This window comes from Anser anser (assembly GCF_964211835.1).
Source record: "Anser anser genome assembly, chromosome: 21".
Classification (NCBI taxonomy): Eukaryota; Metazoa; Chordata; class Aves; order Anseriformes; family Anatidae; genus Anser; species Anser anser.
In genome coordinates, this window is record NC_139742.1 from 10586505 (window position 1) to 10611223 (window position 24719).

At 40.4% G+C, this 24719-nt stretch overlaps 1 protein-coding gene across 1 annotated transcript in view; it reads left to right on the forward strand.

Annotated features, from left to right (window-relative positions):
* DAB2IP (DAB2 interacting protein) overlaps positions 1-24719 on the forward strand; it is a 224258-nt gene that overhangs the window by 167 nt on the left and 199372 nt on the right. The window contains exons 2-3 of the mRNA XM_083807470.1: positions 424-521; positions 11767-11884. The gene's annotated coding sequence lies outside the window, so the exon portion shown is untranslated. The remainder of the gene's footprint in view (positions 1-423; positions 522-11766; positions 11885-24719) is intronic.

The window sequence follows — 24719 nt, forward strand, 5'->3', positions numbered from 1 at the left end:
GAGGCAGGGGTGTGAGGGCAGGGGGAGCTGTGAGGAAAGGGGGTGTCCTGAGGAAAGGGGGTGTCCTGAGGGGTGGGCGCTGCGGGAGGAGGAAGGTTTGAGCCTGGCCTCGCATTCAGGTTGAGGTGGGAATGGGAGCCCTTGGTTCTTAGCAGGTAAAGGTGGGTCTCGCGTGAGAGGAAGAGTTGGGAGTAGCGTGCAAATTCATGGGTTTTTGCTTTTAACCGCTCGGTTTAAGGAGTTATATGCTGGTGCGTTCCGTGTGTCTTTCTGAGGCCCTGCTAAAGTGGGTGTCCAAAATGAGGAGGGAATTAAAACAGCCCTGAAGCAAATAACCGTTTCTGAGAAACACACCTCAAGTTTCAGGCATTACTGCAGTTCTGACCTGTGTCAGGACACTGACGGTTTCCTGACCTATTGCAGGACGCTGGTGGCGAGTTTGCAGCTTGAGTCCCCTTTCTGAAGACACCAAAGCTGTGATCCCTGCTGCTCTCCCGCAAGGCTCATCCCACAGGAACAAGGTGTGTGTAGAAACATGTCGTTACACATAATGATCTTGCATACCAGCAGTCCCAAGAAAGCTCATAATATTATAAGGAAGATGAGAGTGTCAGCATTTTTTTCTCTCTAGTTTGCTGACCTTAGGGTCTTCTGGCAAATACTGCTTAGAATGCCTCAGAATGATAAAGGAGGAAGGATGTTCTTGCAATGGGAGGAACAAGTTCTGTGAGATCATAGAGCAGATGAGCTTTGGTGAACCCTTGTCACCACTGCCAAATTTGGCACTAGAGAAGTCTAAGCTAGTGCCAACAGTAAGATCAGTGCTTTTAAAATTAATATGATTGAGCATTAGAAAATGTGTCCTTCTTGATTTACTTTACTTCAGCAAAGAAAAGGAAGCATCTGTTAATTTGCCCTATCGTTAAACTCAAAAGTCTGCAAATAAAAGGCCTTTTATCCTACATGAAGCTGGTAACCTTACTTCATTTAAAGCTCTAATATCTCAGCAACATGTTGTGTACTTATGTAAAAATTTATGTTGGCATTTTGCTCAAAAAAGAGAAAGCCTTCTGTCTAATTTTAAATAGGCTCTCATTCCATTTCTTTTGCTGTCTTAAGACGTTTGCCAAGAAACTTGGAAAAAACACAGGGTGGTGGTGGGATGTGATACTGTTCTGTGGTTTGTTACTGCCATCTACTGTTTTCTGCTGTGTGCTTCACACAAGTATTTAATGCATTTTAATCAGTCTTCTGTAAATACTGAAGTGAAGAGAAGCGAACAGGATTACTGACAGGTAGGTAGTAACTCAGAAGTGCACACAACAGTGAGGTGAGTCTGTGAATCAGTGTTAAATTAGATGCATTCTGCAGGCAATGAAGGCATGTGAAATACTACCAGACAAAGCCTGAGAATAAAAATATGAAAAAATGCAACCTTTACTGAATAATAGTATCTGAATGTCTTCTATCCTCCTTGTAATTTTTGTTTGAATAAATAAAGGAATTAGAGGATTTGATTTTTGTTTGGCTGGAAGACAACAGTGGAGTTGCAAATTGATTTATTAATCTTTAGGCTTTATGAAGAGAAAAACTTCATTGGATTTTGCCTTTATCATTTCTGTGAGTAATTTTGATTTCAAACACAGAAGTTCCAGTCAACAATAATTCCTCAGTATCATTCTGTTCATTTACATAACATTTTCTTGAATTCTAAGGTGTCTGTAGATGGTTAATTAGAGCATTTGTGTGAGGTGTGTCAGCCTTGGAAACTCCAGTTCTTTGTCTTGTGTGGGCCATAGCTGCAGCTTTCTATTGTCCTTCAAAAGGGAAATATGGTACACAGACATACTGATTGTAGACTGCGTTGTTTGTAAATATGATTTTTGCTTTCTTATGTTGAATAAACTGAGAACGGTATACAAAGCGACCTGTAGATGTCAGCAAGATACTAACCACAGCTACTGCCAATGGTAGTCTTTTTGAAGCATGTATTAAGTGTATTGATTTTTGTCATCCCAGGCTTTTTCTTTTTTTTTTTTTTTAAAGAAACTTTCTTGTAGAAAGGCATTAGTCCATAATTATTATGAAATAATATAAGAGGCTTTTCCCTTAAGTGTCATTGGCTCTTACCTTAAAGAGATGCTGGATGTGGAATGTTTAGTTTACAAACCCCATTTGGAGCTGCTCATACTATGCAGAATTTTATGGGAAAATTTAGTTAAATGTGCACTCTTCTAAGCTCATGAAGTGTTGTGTTGTCAGCTTCCCACAGGAATCACACATAACAATTTGGTAATGAGGTGTGTTATTGTGCTTTTTTTACTGTGTTTTTTCCCAGTTTGCAGTACGTTTTTAGGGACACTTACAGGTGTTGTTTTCCATTGCTGTTTACCATTCAGAGTTTTTAGGAGTGAACTTAATGTTAGGTATGTTAGGACATTGACTATATGCTTAGTTATATATGTGTTTAAATACTTTGCTGAATTTTGAATTGGAGCTAGGTCTCTGGAGCACTTCTATTTTACTTCATGTAATGCGTTTGCAGTAGGTCTGTCTACATATGCTTTAATTTTATTCTGAAGAACATTAGTTTGAATCAATTTCTCCTAAAACATCTAAAACTAAGCAAAACCACAATACTAATTCAGCCAATATTTCCCACATTGTATAAGTCTGTGTTTCATTTAGTTGCCTATTCTTATATCATGGGATTATTTGTTTTCCGTGGAAACAGAACATTTATATGCTGGAATCAATAATCCCAAAATAGGAATGTGTTAAAATCAGATTTATTTAAACAGAATATTTTTTCCCACGTTAAACAACACATTGTTTAAAATATCCTCGAGTCTGGGAGGTTAATTATCATTATGTTGTTTACACTTACAGAATATATATAAAAGACCACTCAGAGCAAAACTTGTCCTGAGGGAATCGCAGAATCATTAAAGTTGGAAAAGGCCTCCAAGATTCTCTGGTCCAGCTGTCCCCCTCCCACTAATGTCACCCACTAAACCCTGTCCCCAAGCACCACGTTCAGCCTTTCCTTGAACACCCCCAGGGACGGTGACTCCACCACCTCCCTGGGCAACCCATCCCAATGCCTGACCGCTCTTTCTGAGGAGAAATGTCTCCTCATTTCCAGCCTGAACCTCCCCTGGCGCAACTTGAGGCCATTCCCTCCAGTCCTATCACTGGTTATCTGCGAGAAGAGGCCGACCCCCAGCTCCCCACACCTTCCTTTCAGGCAGTTGCAGAGAGCAATGAGGTCTGCCCTGAGCCTCCTCTTCTCCAGCCCAAACCCCCCCAGTTCCCTCAGCCTCTCCTCACAGGACTTGTGGCCCAGGCCCTTCACCAGCTTCGGCGCCCTTCTCTGGCCACACTTCTCTGGCCTCGATGTCCTTCTTGTAGTGAGGGGCCCAAAACTGAACCCAGCACCCGAGGTGCAGCCTCACCAGAGCAGAGCACAGGGGGACATCACCTCCCTGTCCTACTGGCCGCATTATTCCTGACACAAACCAGGATGCTGTTGGCCTTCCTGGCCACCTGGGCACACTGCTGGCTCGTGTTCAGGCGAGCATTGACCAACACCGCCAGATCCTTTTCCTCTGCACAGCTTTCCAGCCACTCTGCCCCAGCCTGTAGTGCTGCATGGGGTTGTTGTGGCCAAACTCACAACATATACAGGAAAGATGAGGCTTGGTGTTGGTGTAAATGTATTGTAACAGGAAGAGGAGCGGGCTGCAGCAGGCTCTCTGCGCTTGTTTTGCTGCTGCTGGCGACATCGAGCTTTGAATCAAAATAATATATAAGACAGTATGCATAGTATTTTTTCTGATGTAGTGTGCTTTCATTATTAAAATATAAAGAAAATCTGATCAGCAAATTATTTAACTGCCAAACTATCTACAAGCATTATAAATATTTCAGAATTCTAGCAAATCCTACAAAAGTACTCCCTTCACATTCTCATATACATCCCATTAAGGGATATTTGGATCCACAAATGTAAATCAAAAAAAGTCAAATGGTCTTTGATGATATTTGCACTAAGAGAATATATTGGATTTTTTGATTTTCTGGAGTATTTCTTATGGTTCAGAGAGGTTAAGGCCTGAGTTTTTGCGACTTGCTGGCAGTTTCAGGTCCCGTGTCATGGCCCTGGAGCCAGGTTAGAGCAGGCTGTTGCTCCTCACACCTCTCTTCTCTCATCATTTGTCTGGATGCTGTGCGCAGAGGGATGTAGGAGCCAGCTTTGTTGGTGTGTTGAACTTTCCTTTCAGAAGGAACCATCAGCAGGAAAAAAGAAAAAGCGATGTAACAGTGGGTTTTAACATTTTTAAATAATCCAGCTCCACATTTTCTTAATGTACTGAATGAATGTATTTTAAAGCAAGGAAGAGACACTGAAATTACCCAGTGCTCTCAGATAAGTTTCTTGTGAAACCTTTTTCCTATTCCCTCTGCCATTTCATATGCTAGTCGTGTGTGCAAAAGGTTTTACTTGTCATTTCTGGTCTTACCCAGAATTCAGCTGTCGAGGCAGTGCTCTTTTTTGAATTTTCAGTGTAATGATTTCTTTGCTTTTGTAGGTTTGGCAAAAGAAAATGCGTGTTTAACAAAACAGAAAAAGCCTTAGGTAATAGGAAAAAAAAAAGACCACTAGAACAAGTTGAAGTCATCAAGGTGCCCTTAAAGCAGCAATGGAATGTCACTTTAGTCTTCAAGAAACCCAGCCTCAGAAGAAATCCTCCTGTAGTATGTCACTGAAATTACAAGTTTGTCTCGCAGTCGGATGGCCTGGAGGTTTTGGCACTTGTAGCTACTGCATCACAAGAATTTAGGAGCAGAGCTGCATTTCTGAGCCACTGGCATGCCTGAAAGAGTTACTTGCAGAATAAGAGAAGATGGTGTTGCTGAAAAAAGGCTATTAGTGTTGCACGTTTCAGTCTATTTAACATATATATTTAATAGTTCTGTATTTTAAAATAGAATTATTGTGTAAGATACTGAAAAGATTTCAGGACAAATCTTAATCTGCTGACGAAAGCAGCAAAGCCTCCGAGGACTTCTGTTGCAAATGCGTTTCTGACAGCAGTGATCCAACTGTATTGGATTCGTAAATGAACTGACAGAAACTTTAAGGAAGCAGAGCTAAACATTTGCATTACTTCACTCGGTGTTCTCACAGAAAGTGACTCTGAGCAGAGGGTCAGTGGCAGTAGGATTTGGTGAGTGGTATTAGCCAGGTTGACAGACTGCAGGCCGGTGCAGGTGGCCGTATTTATTCAATACATGCAACCACTATACAAAAGCGGAACGTCTGTTCGTGTAACCTCATCACAGACACAGTTTGTAAACCTGTGGCCTGTAGGAAGGTGGTCTGGGAAATGACTGTAAATTGTTAAGGGATCATCCAAATATCCATGGGTATACAAAATGGGAGAAATACCATGAGCCAAAAGAAGGATTCCATAATACTTGCGTGCTTTTGTAGAAGGAAACATGGGACAACAGCATGCAATATTAGAGTTTTTGGAAAACTTAGGTAGTCAGTTTTACATCTTTTTTTTTTTTTTAACACAAACAGAGCATTTTTTTTAATATATATATAAATATGTTTTAATACAAAATAAGCTCGTGTCAGCTGTGGCTGAGCTGTGTCTCGCTGTACTTCTGTACTGAAAGTAAGCACAAAGGCCTGGAAGAGCATTAAATATAAAAGATCTAATTGATATTTTTGAAAATGTAGTATTAAGTAAAGCGGAAAGTTTATGAACAGGTTTGATAGAGACCCGTGAGACCCATGATGCGTTTCTATGGAAACTACAGTTTAAGGTTTTTATCTGATGAGATTCTAAAAAGAGAACAATCTGTCTCTTTTCTGATTTGGGTAGACAAAGTATAAATACAGCAAAATCAATCGCGAAGTGGTCTTTGGAAAGATAGCTAATGAAGCGCATCAGGATGAGAACTGCTGTGTAAATGTAAGGTGACATTTCTGTCTTAATCATTGCTGTTAATTACATGATTTTGGGGACAGATTGCTGATAAGAAGCTGCAGCTTAGCAGTCAAAATATTTGTGCATGTTTCCATTCAGTTACTGTTGTTGTTGAATTATCTGATTATTTGTACTTGGTCTGAATGTGAGAGCGTAACACCCTGCTCGCTGTCGGTCATGGGTTGCGGGAATCTCCCGGGTGCGTCTCTGCTGCTTTCCAGCCCTGGCTCCTCACGTTTCTGCTTTCCAGCGTTGGGACTGGCCTGGGCCCGGGCTCTTCTGCGGCAGTGGCTGGGCTGAGCGGCACCTCGTATTCCTCGTGGCGTCAGTGAGACATGCTGGTCGGAGCTGAGGGCTGTGATTCACCAAGGCGTTGTGCTATTTCCGTCCGTGCTTCTTGTATGCACTTTGATTTCACTTTCTTAATCAGCACAGATCAGTTCACAGCCACCGAATTCATTACGTACAATCTATTCATCCCCCCTTTCTACCAGGGCTTTCGTAATTCACGACGGAGACTGATCCTCACTTAATCAAGTTTTCACCCAAAGTCAGCGGCACCTCATGCCGGCAGTGATTAATTCCTTCACAGCTCCGCAGGCCATACAAATAGCTTCATTATGAAAATAGCTTATGGTCACGTGGAGAATTGGCTGAAGCTGAGACGTTTCCGTCTTTGATAGTCTTCTAATATCGACTGCCACAGCAAATGAAATAACATACGTATCTGCGCTCTCATTCTCATGAAGACAAATACTGAACTGAGGATATCTGAATACTGATCTGTAGGGTCTCGTTGCTCTAACACAGAAGGAATCGTACCCTTCTGCGTGGTGGGGGTTGCTTACAAGGCAACAGATGGCTGGAACAAAAGCCCTGAGTCTCGACTCTTACCTTTTGTGTGTGTTGCTCCTTCTGTATGTATTGTACTCTCAGTAGAGCTAAGGTGTCTGTACAGGTTATATTAGCGGAATAAATAAATTTAGAATACAGTATAGCTATGAAGAAAATAGCCTGTTTTACTGTATCATATCAACGTGAGCAAATTTCTAAGTAACTTGACCCAAAATGTAAGGGAAACTTTTTTTAAAAAAGCATAAATGAACTTACATTTTTTTCAGTCTCAAGTAGGAAATAACATATTATACCAAAAAAAAAAAAAAGGTTTTCCTACAAGCAAATGGAATACTTGAATTTTAGAAAAGCCCTTCTTGAGATTTGAAGACCATTGTTACAAATCTAGAACGATGTGGATAGTTAGGGAGGCACTCTAAAAGCCTCTGTGTCTGTGATTTGTCATTGGTTTTAGGGAGATAATTAAAGCCACTGTTGTATTCACACTTCAGTTCCGGAATAGCTTAGCCTGATTAGGAACTCACCTTAGCCCTTAGTTTTACAATAAATACAGATTCTTCCCTGACTTGATGCTTAAATCTAAGAGTAATATAGAAAACAATAGGAATTGGTTTTCAGTTTAAGGACTTCTTTTTTCCCACCTCCTCACAAAACTCGGAGGTGCCTGCGTTATCTTTCCTTTTGCTTTGGCTCTTCATCTTTTATTGAGCTGCATTTCACGTTTGCTGTTCTTTTCCTGTGGGTGATATATGCAATATTGTTTCACAAATATGTGGAAAATGATGCAGAGAGCACTGTTCCCTACAGCAGCTGCCAGGCAACCCCGAAGTTCAGAATTTTTTATTCTGACACAACTTCTCAATATTGGAAACGAAATGTTTATGCTTAGACGAGTCTGACTTGCTACTGTAAACTTATTGGGTGCAATATTTGGAGCTGTAGAACAATATAAAAGGATTAATTAATTAGTCTGCAGATAATTTTAAAGATCGTGACAGTGGTTTATTAGGAGAAAAATTTACTGTTTCCATTGCATGAAAGCAGCCAGAAATAGGCTGGTGCCAACAGTTAAACAATGTCAGTAAAATAAGGATGTTGCATTAGCTCTATGAGATCGCTTAAGCTAACAGGCTGAAATTATCCCTGGGACAGATTCACAGTTCAAAAGGAAAAAGCAAACCCACACGAGCATTGTGCATTCCTGGCTTTCATGATTCCACCCTCAGCTCACTTCTGTACGCCTTCTCCCCAGACTTTAGGATACCTGTCCTGGATTCTAGAAAGTTAAATTGCTGGCAGGGATAAATTATCACAATGATAAATTGGAAGAGATTTTTTTTTCTTCCTTGATTTATAATCTGATTGCCGATACGAGAGTTTAACCAGTCAAACATCCCATATGTTTGTGAAGGTACCAAGGGCCTCAAGTAATTGTAGAGAAAGAAGAAAGCAAGGAGCCGGAGTTGAAAGCATGTGCAAGCTCCCAAACATTAATCTGTGCAGAGTTTGTCTGCTAAATCTTCCTCTGCAATTAGCATCTCGACATGTTAAGACAGAGGAAGAAATCTACCAAGTGAGGCAGTTGCTTTTCAAAAGTAATTTGCTCAATTACTTTTGCCAAATCTGTTAAGAAACTCAATAGACCAGAAGTGGAGGTCATGAATTATTTCACGGGCGCTGGAGGAAGCATGAAGGCAAATGTAAAGGTGCAGCAAAGGGTGAAATGGATAGCTGAGGTGTAGTGTGGTACATTTCGTTGCTGTGCAGAGAGAAACAGACCTGCACGAGGATACGTCCTGTGTCGCAGGATGCAAATCGCTTGATGGAAGAGAAGCGGGATTCCTGACATTTGTAGGAAGCAGACTTAATTTTTAAGGAGAGTTTTAGAATTAGGCAACAAAGGCTTTCCTTTCTTGTACTTCTGTGTGCTTTCTAGCTCTGCTGTGAAAGAGGAACCAGTGCCAGATTGCTTTAACAAAAAAAAAAAAAGGATTACTGGAAGTCAGATTTAAATGACTGGAAGCAAGGGCGAAAGGGTTAAAGAAGGAATTTACGTTGATTTCAGACACCTACTACAAATCACTGGCAAGGCTGTATTAAGCATATGGTCACCAGTTTTAGCAATCCCCCGTGCGTTACACCTAGCAGCTCAGACCTTGCCCTTTGATGCAGGGTACAGTTCCTTAGCAGCTAAATCTTGTGTGCTTACCTCAGCGTGGTGTAGGAATGGTGTCTGCGCCATCAGGATGGTTAACTACAAGTCCTGGGTGAGCTGAAGTTGTGACAGTAATTCCAAATATATTGCGTGCAGTGTTTTATAGCAGAACAGGAGAGTTGTAACTAAATGTTTATCCCATGGAGCCAGCAAAACATTATTAGAAAGAAAACAGAAATGATTAAACTGCTGTGGCCTCTGTCTGACTTGGTTGACAAGATCTAGTTGGCTACAAGGTTAGATAAATGTGATGACTATGTTTAAATTACTAGATATGATGATAAAGGAACTTTTTAAGGGAAATGATGTACACAGTAAATCTCACTAATAAAGCACTGCTTCTGGAAGCCCTAACTCAAACTCTTTTTGGAGCTGTCAAGTTGGCTCTTTAGTCAATGACTTTCATTGCTTGCCTCTATGCAGCATTTGTTGGGCAGCTGATTATCTGGTAATAGAACAGCTTCCAGGATGCTATGTGAAATAAATACTTTACTCTTATTTCTACTGCTTCAGCAGGACAATTTAATATTGATTACATTTGTTCTTACTAGTTGTAGCTACAGTAATGTGAGGAGGCCCCAAGAAGCTATATGCTAGTGAGATTTTGTCTTGAAGTTCTGTTAAAGATACATTGCTTTGTCTGATTCCCCACTGGCCTGATTTGTGCCATTTTCTGAGACTTATTTAGAGGAAGCTTTTTTTTTTCTTTTTTGTGTGTGTGATTATTACTGTTAATTATTTCACTTACAGTAACAAAAGATGGTCTTTGCATTTACAGCGTGAGAGAGGCTTGGTGTGTACATAAACTGGAATGATCTGACTTGAGTGCTATTTTGGCATCTCGTTTTTATCTTTGAGTTGAGCTAGATGAATTGGGAGCAATTATTTTGTCTATAATATGCAGTGCAGATGTTCCTGGAAAGTGGCTGTTTCTCTGTGTATGATCGCTTTCCTTGCATTTCGCTTACAGCATTTCCCATATTCTGGGTGGGAAAGGCTACTGAAACTATAGTAATTGGAAACTGAGCTAACAGTAAGTCCATTAAATTTCAAATTGTTTGGACCCTACTGATATTCCACATACTTTTGTTCCGTTTTGATGCCTTGTATCTAGGAAGTGGACATTGGTTTGCACGTTTCTTCTTATACAGCAGCTGAAGCTGTTATTTCCTCCTAAGCCTGCAATCTATTTCCTAAATGACTATTTTTGTTCATGGAGCCAATTTGCAAAAGACTTTAGGTCTTGTTCTTTATTAAGTTGCTGGTAAAGCTCCCTCTGCCTCTGGTTAGAATGGAGTCAGCGCTGACAATGGGTGAAATACCACTGCTTGCCTCTCCTTTCATCCACGGGACTGTGTCTTTCTAATGGGTTGCAAGCTTTCTCAGCAGAAATTGTCTAACATTTGGAAGGGATTTATGTTTCCATTTCTTGTTGCGTAGATTTCTTCTTTGACTTTTTCATGTAGGTTAAAAATATGCTGGAACCCTGTGCACAGAGATGCCTTTTACACTGCAGTAATTAAAGTTGTGCCAGTGTTTCCACTATAAACTGCATTTCTCAGTGTTTTATTACCCAGCTTCAGTAGTTCATTCTTGTAAACAAGATGTACACTCAGACACAAATTGTTTTGAAATGTGTTTTAAATGTCCATTTGCACATTTTTTGAGCTATAAAAAAAACGGGGAGAGACCTGAACAGTCAGCTGACTTTTGGTTGTCGTAAATCAGAGAGAAATGTGAAATGGGGCAGTTTGTACCTAATGAGCCTCACTGCTAACGCGTGTCTTTGGCTTAATATTTGTTTCTATTGTGATTGCAGAGAAACATAAAAATGAGGAATGTTTCAGATAGACTTTCAGCCTTCGTACCTCTTCTGGCAATATGTGTACCAGGATGTACTTTAAAGTAACCTATGACTTTCAGCCCCCCAGCATACTGAAAATCCCTGTCTGATACATATTTTCCAGTTCAGATTTTACAACTGGTATTTTTTGCTTTGCTTGTAGTGTATAGCTGCAGAAAGCCTAATGATCCTCACCTAGGGTTAAATATACAAAATTCCTAGATAGCGTACTGCTTATAAGCAACATGCTTGTACTGCTGTGAGAAGTTCTCTTTGCTCTGGACACTTCTGAATCGAGCTGTTTTGCCCAGTTCGCTTTGCCCAGGAGTGAGGAGAGCAGCTCCTGTTTAGCACTGGCTACACACATCTGCGCTCAGATTTTTTCTGGTAGCCTCCTTGTCTCCTGTTTTTTCAACTACACTTGCCTACAACAAGAAAAGTACTGTGTAATTTCCTACTGTAACAGAAGCACATATTAACGTATTAACAGGAGAAGGAATCACAACATGGAGCAGAATTGTAATCTAAACTTCCAGCGCATGGCAGAAAAGAAGTAGGAACAATTTCAGTCTACTGTACGCACACAGTCACATATACATGTACATAGATAGCTTTGTTGTGATATCCCATAGTTTACCACCTCCTTAATTTGAAGTTTTGTAATCTCTTTGTACTTGTGCTATTTCTGACATACCCAGTAATTTAAGGAGAAGTCAGTCAGGAACAGCAATTAATTAGAGCTTGTCAAAATTTGGAAGGGTAAGTGTTTGTTAAATAACTGAAATGATGCAGTAGAAAATACCTGTTAAAAAGTGATGCCTGTTTTCAGCTGCGTCATTCTGATGTTCCAGATCCTAGCAACCCATGAGCAAGCGTGTTGGAACAGTGGAGAGGATGCTGATCTCTGGCATGGAACAGGAAAAAAGACTCAGGAGTGCCGAACGTGAGCTGATGGCACCTTCAGAGTTGGTATGTCATGCACTATCAGTTCTCCTTTCTTTAAGGGTAAATACCAACTTGATAAGAGAAGAAGAAAGTCTAACATAGGCACTTTAAAGTAGAATTTGTACAAATAAATGAATATACATCCAAACTGAAAAATGTCCAAAAAAGCAGTATTCTACTTTTTGCTGAGAAACAAAAGGGTGGATTCTTTATGGTTTGAAAGGAACACATATTGGCTGGTTTTGGTTGTCTGATACCAAATGGAATGTTTCTTTGTTTTTCTCTATTTTCTTCTAAAATGTTTTAAAGTGTACATAAATTTAGTCTAAAGACATTATTTACCATATAGAAAAAAATCATCTGGAAATCAAATCATTGCCCCCCACGTTCCCATTTTGTGGCCAGTTTGGTCATCACAGAAAAGACCTGTATGTCAGGGCAAAAAACATGCCCCTTTATTTTCGTATTCACCAGTTATGGGCACTGTGTTTCTCTGATCATCATTGATAAAATTCTTTCATTAAAACATAAATATGGGCAGGACATTCTGCTGTAGAACATATTACTCTAAATTATGTCATATAATGCACTCTGGATGAGTAAGGGAGTAGAATACAGGGATGAGGAGGAGGAGTCTTGCCCTTTGGTGTTAATGATTACTTCCTTCTCCCAATTTTGTTCCGTGTCCTTTTCCTTTCTCCCTCTAATGTAGCAAAGCTTGGCAATAAGCCTAATGTCAGCTCTCTCAGAGCTGGAGATGTCTAATGAGGCAGTGCATCCTAGCATTAGCTGCTTTTGTCCCCTGTACTCCAGTCAATGCTTTCAGGGTTGGTAGAGTTCAAAATATGAGCAGGTCCATTTTTTGATCTTCAGGGACAAACTTCTCTGGGAGGTTTCATTACCAGTGAAATGATTGAAGATCTGTTGATAGGGACAGAGAACCTCAGTTTTTCATGTAAGCTACTGTTTATACGGGACTTCAGTCTTTGCAGTCTTATTTCTTCTCGCCTTACAGCTACCTCCAAGCCCGCTGCTTTAGTGCTCTGATGAAAATTCAGGGAAGCTCAGTTGCATGCAGTGCTCAGAACAATTCTTGCACAAAGTTTTCAAGCAAGGATTTTTTTCATCCCCCTATCTTTAAGCACTTTGTTCTGCCACACCCATGCATAGGTACTGTCAGAGAGAATCCTTGTTAGTACACTCACTGCAGATTTTTCATCCCTCTTTTACCTCTGCGTTTTATCTAGACTCCAAAATAACTATGTGTAACCAAAATGTCTGAAACAGCTGCTTAAGTGCAAATGACACATTAACTCATTTTCCCTCACAAATAGAAGGCAGAAGTGAAATGCTGCACTGCATGGGGCTTCTGTCCTGGATAGATGTCAGTAGGCAGCTTCAAACTCTCAGCAATCTTAAAGTGCTTGCTGTACAGGCAGGACAACTGCTTCTTACTATACAAATTTGGTTTGTTGCTGTGAGTGACCTGTTTCCTCTGGCAAAAAAGCAGCATTTCCTTTTGCTACTACGTAGTGTGAGTAGGTGCTCCCTAAAGGACGGAATGCACCACCCTCACCTTCTATGTTTCAGAGCACAGCGTAGCGTGGGATCCGTTGGTACAACAGTGATCTTGTTCAGTCTCAGATTTTGTCATGTGCTTTGAGCCCCACGGGGTTTAGCCAAAAGTAATTAATTCTGAAAAACAACAGTAAAAATGCCAAGTCTGTGTGAGAGTAGAGATGTAAGAAAAACTTAGAAAGAAAGAATGAGTTTCAGTAGGGAAGATGTAGACTGCAATCCTAATGACAGGTAGAGCCTAATTAAACCAAGTCAGACACTTTTCCAGCAGATTCTGTCCTGCTTAATGGCCAGGATTTGCTGTCAGCAAACTCCATCTCTTTGAGATTGCTATATTTATAGACATACACCATCAATTTTGATAAGTAGCATTTCACATCAGGCATTGTCTCGCGTATCGTATTCTCTGGTTACTGATTGTCCTTCAATACTAAATTCCAAATGCAGCTTTTCAGTTGGTTTTAAGTCAAATGTTTTGTATTATATTGTTACAACCTTATGTTTTGGTTCTTATTTTTGGTTCTGAGCAAAGAATTTTCACCATGCATAAAAAACCCACATGTCTAGATTCATTGTTGATTTTAAATATAATTTGTTGTTATGGAGACTTCTAGTTTCTATTGCTCTCGGGTGCCATTATAACTTTTTGAATATGATAAATTATTTTTTTACTTGTAATTAAAAAAAAAAAGTATAGAAATAAATTCTATGTCAGTAGGTAGCTTAAACCTGTATTAAAGTTTCAGTGTAATTTAAGCATGTGCTTGCAATAATTTGAATTTTAAGAAGAAGGGATATCTCCAGCTAGTAAAAATTGCCATACCTGTTTTAGATTATTAGAACACTGGAGGGGAAAACTGCCCAGTCTCTGCATGATGGAATACACGGAGAGAAATTCCACTGAGGAGATTTAATGAATTCAAAAACCTATGTGAACAAACAGTGTTCTAATTGTAAACCAAGAAAAGCTAGTGATCTTCTGTTGAGTTTACATCTTTAAAACTTTGTTCTGGGATCCAGAAATGGTGAAGTACAGGTGGCTGTATGTGGCTCATGTTTTACAATAACTTCTGAAAACGACTTGGTTCATTAAAAAGTTTGAAACATAAGCTGAAATTGCTCTGCATCCTGCTGGGTTTAACTACGGTGTAGGGGACTCTGCTCTGTTAATTATGAAAGTTAGGTCTGCAAAGAACAAGAGCTGGAGGAAATGTTTCTGGAGGTACTTAACCTCCACAGGGACCAGAGCACCTACTGCCAGAGGTTTTGTGAAAGGAGGGTCATTCCTTGGCTGCTAATGGCATCTTTCTACTAGTCAGAACACATCAGCTGTCTGTCTTGTGCCTGGCAGTACGTTTGGGTGCATTATTAACTGCCAAAAGTGGCCATAATGCTATGTAATCATCAGAGCTGAAAGCAAAGCGTAGTGTGTGCCCCACATCGTTATTTTCGCAGGAAGAGTTTCTTCCTCTCATGTGAGCAGGCTAGCGTATTTAGTGTATTCCTAAAATTTGCAGTAACACCTGGCTGCTGTCATGCAGACTGAATGGGAGGGAAACATTAGAAACCCATGTTCTGAGTTGTGTTTTCTGAGCAGTGCTGAAGAAGGAATAAGATCTAACACTGCCTCGCCTTAATGTTTTATGATGCAAACCTGAAACTTTTAATAGCTAGCGTCTCTGATGGAGGAAAAAGACTAATTCTTTTTAAATAAATTTGTCCCCTTCAGTGTGACTAAACAAATGAGTAATGGGGTTCTAGTGCTGCTTTCATGTAACTGTGCTTTTCTTTTTAATATTTGAGTAAACCAGACTCGGTTATTCCTGTCCAATCAATTCACCTTTCTTTCTATGCTGGAAATAAAAAAGAGGAAGCCTTAGAGAGTAGGACAAATACTGTTCTTTTAAGGACTACAAAAATGTATCAGTGAAGGGGACCATGATGTCTGCATGTAATTTATGAACAGGATACAGTCTGAAAGGATTTGGATATCTTCTGTTCCTCTTTTATTTGTTCATATTCCAGAATTTGTAAGCATGTGCTTATAGTGCCCCTTGCCCATAGTTGCAACGACTGCTGGATTGTTAAAAAAAAAAAAATTTTGAAGAAAAACAGTTGACTCTGGTTGAAAAGATTTGCAACAAAGAGGTCTAGCTGTACTGGGATAGCATTCTGACTGCCATGGCCTTGGTATCTTGTTGATGGTGCTATAAAGCTTCCTTGTAAGAAATGACTCAAACGGTCTTTTTATTTCTTGAGCTTATTCTTACATATAGGCTTTCAACGTGAGTATTTCCTGAGTGATAAACTCTGGTTTGTTTGCCTTTGTATCTTCTGTAGCCATCTCTGCCATCTCATAAAATGTTCATTATGTTTCACGCAAGGCAACTGGGCTGAATTTTCATTAGATGATTTGAGCTGGTCTCCAGAAACAAAGCACAAAGATCCAGCGCACTTTCCTGATCTCATAACTTTAAACAAACGATTGTAACCTCTGTGGTTCTGTAGTGCTCCTCTAACTTTCCTAAAGGTTTTTTGAGACTTGTGGATGTAAAACACCATCTACATGTATTGTTTTGTTTATTTTTAGAAAGTAAATATTTATGCTTGTAGCTACCCAAGTATTTTAAGAATTAGGCTGTGGTGCATCATGTAATTTAGCAGTGTGTATGTCTGAGATTTGTGGTTACTTTGGGGTACAGATATAAAAAGAGGCTCTTGAGAAAATATTTTAGGTGCTGCTGTCTGTATCATATCTATATCTGTACTATCCTGCAGGTTGTCTCAGGTAGGAAAATGATTAATTCTTTATTTGTACATCTGTTCATTATTACTCTCTCTTCACTCAGTTTGGCAGTTAGGACAGTGCAGTACATTGCCATGTTTCCTACAGTAGTTTGCCGAAAATCCACAATGAGATGATGACATCAGCTACGTTTGGAACTAATGAGATAAATACTATGGGGTTCCTAATACACTTCCATATTTTTTTTTCTCTTCTATAGCAACTGTTGTGCTCTCTTTGGCGTATGTTTTCTTCTTTCTGTGTGTATAGGATCAAAAGAATATAAGATATAACTGAGGTTAAAGGGGCCAGGAGGGGGTCTCTAATCCAGGCTCCTGCTCGAAGCAGGGTCAGCTGTCAGGTCGGCCGGGTTGCCCAGGGCTTTAACTTGGCTGGTATTGAAACCCTCCAGGGGTGGAGACCACACAGCCTGTGCTGGAGTGGTGAACGTAAGGTAGAAAAGGGAGAGATCCATCCTGCCAACTGCTGTGGATTCTTACAAAAAGGATTTTCTCCAGTTACCCACAAGAGGGAGTTTAAGCTTTTTCTGTAGAGAAACAAAAGGCAGCGCTACAAGGTGCCATCAAGCATTGGTGCTGACTGTTTTCTGCAGATATCCCAGTGAAAAGGGCTTAGTGCATTGATACCCCTTGCCAGAAGTCACACGCTGAGGGAGCCGGTGTCTGCCTCATTGCTGCACATTAACCACGGGATCAGTTAAGAAAAGCTGTTTTCTTTATTTTGTCTCCAGGACAAGGAGACAAGTTTAGGTTCTCTGTTGTAAGTTAATTGTATTTATTGCTGGTAAGTCGTGCATTGAAGCAATGTGGAGCAAGGTCTTGTGGTGCAGGCGAGTGTTGGTCTGCAAAGGCTAAGAAGCCTCCCTAACACTGGTGACTTCGCAACTTTAAAAATTAGAGGCAGACTGCATGCACCAGCTGTTGTTCAGGTATGTTTTTCATCCTCTGACTAGAGAGAATCAGTCCAGAGGCTTAGCTGCGTCGCAAGGAAATACAAGGATGAGTATCTGATGGGTCTGTGGGCTTGAACTGACAGCCCCAGTGAATGATGCTGATTGATGCCGAAAGGTTTGGCTGTGAGGAAGCCAGGAATGCTCTTGCTGCTCACCCTGTAACTGCAACTGTTCCCCACGTCTGGGTGCTTCCAGAGCTCGCCGTGCTTGAGAAGGTGAAAAGTGTAAGGGCAGACTTTGAAAGTTGTTCTGTGCAACAGCCTGGGTAGGTGGGGTTGCTATTCTCCTTGCAAAAAATATTTTTACAGATAGCAAGACAGAGTGCAGTTCTATCTGCAAGATAGCAAGCTATCTTTTTCCAGTTCTGAGCTGAAAACTGATAAAAATAAAAATGAAGAAAACAAAGAGCCTTGAAGTTTAGTGAATTTTTATAAAAAACACCTTCCTCAGGATGAAAGTAAGGAATAAAGGAAGAAGTCTGCCTATACTAAACTTCTCTGAAGCACTAGGTCCAAAGAAGGGCTTGCATTAGGAAAAGCTAGCTGCTTTTAATCTATTGTAAGACTGCACTGTTACGAAAAAGCTTCTGGCTGAATTATACGTTCACTTATGTTTAAGCAGAAAATCCATTAGAGGCATAGAGGGCACAGAATAGATCTTAATTTCAGATCGGATAAAAGGAAGCCAAGGCTGAGAAACCAAGAATATGTGGTAGAAGCTTAAAAAACTAAGTCAAGGGAATCAAATTAAAGAATTCAAAGAAATATGGAGTGATTTGAAGGCTAAAGGAGGCCTGACATGAAAACCTTATATGTCTGATTAGTGAAGAGGAATGACCCAGTCAGTGTTGTGCATTTACTAGTTTAAATTATCAAATGCATTATTTTCAGGTAACAAGTGGGATATGGAGAACAGAGGTTTGATAGCGGCCGTGTGCTCAGGAAGGCCTCCACAGCAAACGCTCCATTTTCAGAGGGAGGCAAGCAGTGCTCTCAGCTGAGTGCCCTTCCTGCTTTAACAGCTCAGCGCTGATGTAGGAGAACGGTCATTGCATATCAAATGCATACTCCTTGAGATCAAAACCAGGTTCCTCTTGACTGAAGATGAGCGTGGCTTACTACTGTTGTATGGGGTAAATCTCACCATTGGTACTCCTGTATTTATCTGAGGTTCAGCTCTGCGGGTAGTGGGCCCTCTAAAGAAATGTGTACTGTGTGCTTGTGCAGGGGGGTTTGCTGGCATGTCCGAGGGATCTGGCCTGTCTGAAACTTTTGCTTCTGTTCTGATGACTCTTTCAACAGCATTATATATATTTTTTTTTTAGTTGTTTCCATTTTTGTATTTTTAATAAGGGAAAGTAGTACACCAACAAAAATAAATGTTTCTAAACAAATTTAGGAATTCTCGTTTTGAAGTATAAAGCATCACTGTACGTAAGTTTAGAGAAAAACCAGAAAAGCCAGCACAGATTCTGTGGTAAATCAGTTTATGAGGTTTGTCCAAAGCATTCAATAACCCTGCAGTCAGTGTAACTCAACATCTTTTCTCTTTGTTAAAGGGAATGCTCAAATCCATTAGTTAATTCAAGCTGAATAAACTCTGTGGTGTTTTTCTGCCAAATACTATAAAAGGAAATATTGAATTGTTCCTTGGAAAGGCCCCTAGGATCTGTCATGTCTATTCAGTATTTTTTTTTTTTTAACTAAGATGCAGATTTGCTCCTGCATCTTTATGAACCATCATAATCTGAGGCTTGTTCCATACGCTGAAGTAAGAATATGAGCCTTGTGCTGCTTCAGATTACAAAAACGAGAGTGTGATGAATCCAGTGATACAGCACTGGAGCCTGTTTCGATTCGATCTGATGGTCGTGTGTTTCCCATGTACACATTCAGTTTTGTGCGTTCTCTCTGTGTACTGCCAGTGTCTAGTGCAGCTTCCTGGTCTCAGCTGCTTTGCTAAGAGGGGAAGTGATGGAAAAGTGATGGAAAGTTTTATAGAGCGATGTTGGTGGATGACCCAGTTGGGCTCATTCCTCCATTGGTGTGCGACATGAAAATGCTTCAGCAGTAGTCTCTGGCAAGAGTAGCAAAACATGACCCACCTTCTTTTGGAGAGACCTCCTGTTGCAGCAGTCAGAGGATTTCAGTACTGTTTGAGTTATTAATGACGCTATCACACAAGCTCATTTAGGTGTCACTTGAAAACTATGCAATGGCCTCACCAGGGAAAGGTGAACATATGAGAAACCGTGCAGGAGAAAGGGGTGTCACTGGAAATGCTGAAGCCTCAGAGCGTCCCAACACTGAGCAGTGAAGCAGCACTCCTGTTTGCTTCGGTACTCAGGCCTTGGCATCTGCTTCGAATGGCAGAAAACAGATTACCCAAGCTATTTGCTCTGGCTAGTTAAAATGTGGTGAATGGCTGGAATATGGGCCAGAGAAACATTTTGGGACACGCATGAAGGAAAATCTTGGCAGTGGCTGTTATACTGAGGCTGTCAGAGCTGATCAAGCAAGAGCAGGATAACATTTCTCTACGCGAAAGACACCAGAGAAAAAGCAAGTGTGGTGAATACGGGAGGGCGTGCGTCTGACACCTGTGGCCTCTGGTATACCGTGAAGCCGTGAGGTGAATATTCCCATATGTAGCATATAATCTGTTTGTAGAACAAATCTGTCTTTGCTTATGCTCCCTGTTTTGTATGTGTTCTGTTCACTATGGGTAGTCAGTATATCACAGCACAAAAGTCTTCCACCAAAGCAAAGCACCAGAATAATAAATGATAGGTCTTCTTTATAGGGTAGCAGTGTAGGGACATTGGCATGTATATGGAGAAGAGCTAGTCAACTGTTAGAGCAGTTGCTGTACAGTACGGTATATCATTTATAAGCATAGCTGTAATGAGATTTTACAGATACAATTTCTCCACATTTAATTTATGCTGTGTGTATTCAGAGAGTGAAAGATCATCCAGGGAGACCTTTTTGCCATTGGAATAGCAATGCCTTTTCTTTACAGCCTTCTTCTTTGCCTTTGTCCTGTTTTGAAACTTTATGCTCTTTTTCTATAACTGTGTGCTATCTTTATATAACCCAGGTAATATTTCACAAGCATTTCAATGGACAATGGTGCTGTCAAGGACTGTGGTGCTGCTTCCCACATTACATTGCTAAGCAACATACAATATAGCAGCATGATACCCTGCTGTTGGTAAGAAGTCAAGCTCCAATGTTCAGTAAAATTATTCTGATCTACTTTCCCATCACACAAGAATCAATTGTTTCAGCACATAAGTAAAGATTTGTATTAATAGTAACAAATTCATACAGAAGTCAGATTTTTTTTTTCCTAATTCCCAGGTGCTAAGTACATATACATCAGTATTTTTTTCCTACTCGGCCCCCAGAGAATTTGGTCTTTGCTGTTTTGCCAGTTAAGCAGCTTTCACCAACTTTGACACGACTTGTTTTAATCAAAGCATCAATTAAGTAAAATGCTTCTACTTGGAAACAAGCTTGTTTTGTTCATCAGCTTAAATTACATATGGTTGAATGCCTTGCTAAACACAGGTCAACTTGAGAGCAGTGACTGGATGTCAAGTCTATGTTCAGAAGCAAGCCAGATAGTTTCATGTATGACATTTCATCCTGGAGATCAATTTTTCCACCTGATATCATCTCCAAAGAAACAGATGCATATTTCAGTTCCATTCTTGTTCATATTTTTTTGAAGAATTAAGGAAATAGGATTTATCACTCAAAATGTTATCTCCTTTTTGAAAGGATGATGTCTATCTAAAATATTTCAGTAGATCATGAGAGGAGAATTCACTAACAGGTTCAATAAAGCCTTTCCTATCAGTTGTTTCTCTGATGGCTTTTAAAATACATTAATACCAGTTATGCTTATTGTGCCTGAGTGCGCAAAACTTTCACGTTGTTGCTATCAAGAGTTGTTTCAGCGTTTTACTGTTAGCATTAGCCACTGATAGGGATCAAAGTAGCTATTGTATTATTAATTCTGGATCTGAAGGAGTTGGAACACAGGTCAAAGTTGGCCTTATCTTCAGTGATGAAATCATGAACTGTGTGATGTGGAGCGAGTCAGCGTCAGCCCGGACAGCAGTGCGGCACAGTAGTTATTTGGGGCGCTTTGAGGAGTCACTGCTAGGAAGGGCTGGGCTGGTCCTGGGGGAGGGAGGAATTCTGGCCCACCGAGAAGGTGTTTCTAAAGAGAAAGCTTGTTCAGCGTGGGGATGGTCTCCCCTGGCTGGGTGTGGAATCTGTCGCTGTGAATGCTGCTCTTCTGGTAGCCAGAATGGCGTCAAGGCCTTTTCCTTCTCGTGTGTGCCGGCATGCCTAATGCTTTATGGCTGCCTGGCAGCGAGAGAAGGCCCAGATGTGGACAGCTCTTTTCTTCTCCGCAGACCTCTATTCCCATGTCTTTATTTAAAAACAGACAAAATTTTAGGAAGATCTGTACCTCTGGAAGTGTGGGTTACTGCTGTAGGTGACGTATGAAAGAAAATACAGGCTTAGAGGATACTAATAGTGTGTATGGGGGTGAGACAGAGCAGCTCAGTGTGTGAGGAACGGTCTTAGTTTGAACAAGAGCAGAGTAAACAGATTGGCTGATAATGCTGAATACCATGCAATTTCCTTTTAAATTACCAGATGGGGAGAGAAAGGAATATAAAAAGAAGTGAGAGAAAAAGCAGCTAATGTTGAACTGGAATAAAATGTTGCCAAGACATCACGAGAGAATGAAGAAAGGGAAATGAAGGGAAATGAAATTGTCACTTCATACAGGAGCTCAAAGAGCTTCGAACCCCTGACTCCAGTGCCTAAGGTGCACTTTGTGTAATCCTGCGAGAGTCTCGGTTCACTGCCATGCCCGTTGTGCCTAGAGAATCAGAAGTGGGGAGGATCTGTTTGATGATGACAGAGACCCGCAGCAGAAGAGAAGCCTGATAGAGGATATCACAGCCTGTGCAGACTGACAGGCATTTCCTAGAATCAGGCAAAGCTAGCTTCATCTGACACTAAAATTATTCTATCAAGTGTTGGGAACTGATTATAGAAATCTGTTATATCTCCTTGTCAGAATAAGAAGGCAAATCAGGACACTGCTAGATCAGATAAAGTAGGCTGCCAAAAAAAGGAGGAAAAATGTTCTTTAAGTTCTTCTAACCATTCTAATAGTCTCAGTTACTTTAACAAAACTAGAAGAGAGTCTATTCTGTAGCCTCTGAAGATGATAATTCTGCGCAGGGAGAGGAGCATATATATGTCTGCAGATGATGCTGAACAGTCGGTAGGATCAGCAGCTGAATCTTAATGCAGTTATATACTGCAGTAGGTCATACTTGATAATTCCAGTTAGATACCTGCCAATTATCGCATATATGGTATTCGCAGGGCCCTGTGTTCACAGAAGTAGCATAGAAAAGCTGAATGGAAGAGGTTTGCTTTTGAATATGCTTGAAAACATGCAGAGATATAATAGATGTTTACTGAAAGCTAGCACATCTCGAGTAGTGTTTCCTAACCTGTGTGGTCTGTGGACTGTTCATGGTCTGTAAACTAGCAGAAAATGGCGTGTGAAATAACGACAAAAGACAAAATTACAGCAAAAGCAACATGCGCCTTCTCCTATATGCAGGTTTAGAAATGAACAAATGACAAGGAAAACAAAACCATAAATAAACACTGAAAGTTTAGATCAAATTTTTCTTGTTTGTAAATGAAAACTGTGTTGATTTTACTACATAATTTGGTCCATAGTTTTTTCCAGAAAGGCTACATGTTCCTTAAATTTCAAACAGATTGTGAAGCAGGGATCTGAGGGTTGCTTACATAACTAAACACTGAAATTATTCTTTTGGCTGGAGCATTAGCAGTCTGTGCTTTAATTGTCTTTGGTAATTTCTAAGGCATGTATGTGTGTGCATAAACATACATATGGCTATTACGTGTGGCCAGCTCTCCCCAGCGGGTAGGTTAAGCTTGTTTCCTGCAGAGCTGAAGCCCAGGCACAGATGCACCAGGGCAGAGAGCAGAACTGTAGTAGTTTACTTCAGCTCCACCCCATGCATCTCTGGTGCTCTGGGTGACGAGGAGGTGACAGTCACGAAGTGATGTAGACCTCTCCTCCCCATCTGCTGCAGGGCCACGCGTGGCCTTACAGCACACGCTCTGGCCTTTGCACAGGTCTAAGTTATCTGTGTACGAGTGCACAGGAGGTCAGTCAAGCGTGATTAAGAGCAAAATTTCTGAAATATAAAAGGACCTAGTCCAATATGGAAAGCAATCCTAGAAACTGAGATGCATTGGAAGTAAAGAAAGAGGATCAGGTAAGAGTGGTTACAAGTAAATTAGAGAGAAAAGAGGTGCAGTTTTGGGAAGAGACAGTTGTTTGACTTGTGGGAAGTGACAGTAGGCATATCTATAGAGGGGTAACCTCTGCAGAGTGGAAAACCACTGGCTTCTTTGATTTGGCTGTGGACAGGTTTAGAAAACCTTGGAAAGGGGAAAACAGGAAGAACATAATGCACAGCTAACTTCTAAGTAGCAAGTTCTTCACAGGGCCTGGGTGATGAATGGCAGAAGTGCTGTCCATTATTAACAATTTGATCTTTTTTTTTTCTTTTTTGTTCTGTTAAGTTTGATTTATATGGAAGCTTCATTTCATGGTATCCCTAAATTAGAGGATAAAGTGTTACCCTAGAATGGCTTCACATATGACTGAAGTCAAGAACTAGTAAAGAATTACATTCATTTATCCAATTTAGATGTTTGTATCAAGTGTTTGTGTTGCTATACAAATCTAAAATAAAAATTCCACAATTAAAATTGCACGCTGATACTCTAAAGAGGAGATGGAAATTTTTTTCCTGGCTTAGACAGGGAGTTAATTTGCCACTCAAGCATAGGCAATGACACTTGGTCTAGCTAAGTGATATTTACATCTACAAGAAAGAGAGAGCTCAGCTTCCTTAGAGAAGCATCAAGATTATGCCCTAAATAACTGAAGAAAATAACCAGAAAGTATGTATTTTGTGGAGAAGGAGGAAAGGGAAAGGATAACATAGACAAAGTGAATAAGTCTGAGTGGGGAAAAAAACGACAAAGCATTGTACACCTCACTGGAGCTTCTAGAGGAGATTAGCTATAAAAGAAGATTAGTTATAAAAAATAGCATGCTCCATCAGGAAGGGGTGACTTTACTGAGTGGAACTTGAAGTGTAAGCTATGCAGGAAGAATGCCTGTATGTGAGAAAAACAATTACCTCCATCATCTTCACACAGGGAGAGGGGAAATTTTGCACTTTATTTTTGTTTAAGTAAATTAAAATGTTTTTCTTTCATTTCTTGGCCGGTGTCTTTGTAGCTATGTTGCCTAAAATGCTGCAAATAGATGTTAATTCTATTTCACCTTAATCTGTGCTGACTTAAGAAATATTTGAGGGTAAGTGGAAGAAGCATTCCTCACCTGAGGGCTAATCTGTGGTGTACCTATAA